The sequence below is a fragment of the Primulina huaijiensis genome, chromosome 8 (assembly GCF_012295235.1).
Source record: "Primulina huaijiensis isolate GDHJ02 chromosome 8, ASM1229523v2, whole genome shotgun sequence".
Classification (NCBI taxonomy): Eukaryota; Viridiplantae; Streptophyta; class Magnoliopsida; order Lamiales; family Gesneriaceae; genus Primulina; species Primulina huaijiensis.
The window spans coordinates 17,411,197-17,412,966 of NC_133313.1; positions in this window are offsets into that span (position 1 = coordinate 17,411,197).

Consider the following 1,770-nt stretch of genomic DNA (forward strand, 5'->3'; position numbering starts at 1 on the left):
TGTGTGTTTTCAAATAAAATAATTTCTAAACTTTTTATGATAATATAGTTAAAAGATATGGTTTGTATGGTTGTTAACATGTATAATTGAAAGAATTCTTTTTGTTAAAGTATAATATATACTCACACATCTTTTGTGAGTAAGTGGTGAGAAATGAGAAAACAATTAATAAACTTTTATTGATTATTAAAAAATGGTTAATTACAAGAATATAACTCCCCTATAAAAAAAATATTGATTATAAAAAAAATAGAAGATAAATAACGGACTGCAAAGTTCTTTGTTCATTGTAATTGTTTTTTTTAGATTTGATTGATGTACTATAAATGTGTTCTAAAAAAAAATCCATCAATCAATATGTCTTAAAAAAAAAGATTTGTTTGTGTTGGATAAGTTTCAAAGGTAGTCGAATGTATCCATTATATAAATGTTTATATATGTAGACATTTATGGTAGAATGTTTGGAAAAAAAAATTATGTCATTGTAAACTTTGCAGTCACGTTATGAAAAAAAAGAAAAAAAAAAAAAAAAAAAGGGATTTTATTCTTTGTAAATTTTCCTATTTTGTTTTCAATATTAGTTTATTTAATTGTCTGCTTTACTAATTAGCCTTTTTCAATGAGAGTTAATAATCATTCCAACTCCATGAGTGTAAATCTGCTATCAATTAAATATTTTGACCTGAAAGAATATGGAGTTAAGGCTTTTACAAAAAAATTCTCGATATTATACATGTTATGGTGGGTGGTGTGAATTATCTTTTTGACTATATTATCATAAAAAAATTTAGAAATTAAATATATATATATATATATATATATTGTTACTTTATATATTATGTGAAAATAATAATAAAAACACATCTAATTATATATTATTATATTAAATGAAAATATATATATATATATATATAAATCGGTATATGAGTTTGTTTTTAAAATGAATATGTTTGTATATTTGAATATATAAAAGGAATAAAGAATCTAGGTTGTGATTTTCCGATAAATTTTATTACTAAGGGACTAGTAATAAGATAGTGTGGGGGTGTGATGAAACTTAAAATTAATAATTTATTATATGTTAAAACCTATATTTTAAAATTTAAGTTTCATTAAAATTATAAAATTATGTTATTTTAGTATTGTGTGTTTATATTTAAATGTCTTACTAAATATGTTTTATTTTCAGGTTTTCTACGTGTTGGTAAAATAATGATAACTCAAGCTAGAAAATTCAAATGGAGGTGATTCAAATATTTTTGGAATCCTTGAGAAATTATCTACAACTTTGCAGAAGACATGATTGCCTAAAAAGTTGGTTAAGATGATCAAATTGTGAAAATATCAAAAGGAGGACAAATTTATTTTCACAATGACCAGCATATAGTAAAAAAATCATAACTATTTCAATATTTAACCAAATGAGGTGAACCAAGGGCCAAATTCATCTACAGACAATTCCCCACATGTTTGCTGTTTTGAGCTGAGTCAAATTCGGTGATTAAAGTCGTGGAACAAAGTATTGAAAGAAGGGGCATGGAATTGAAGTTGGAGGAGACAAAGACTACTATTACAACTACATAGCATTAATAGAATTTTTGACCCTTTCTCTCATCTGGCATTTAAATAGAGGCCTTGTGCTAGCTTGAGAATCATTCTATCTCATTGTAAAATATAGTGTGAGTGTGTATAAAAGTTCTAAGTTCCAATATATTTTCCATTTTCCAATTTATGAGTGATGTTTTTAGTGTTGATCAAAAGTAAGTTCAT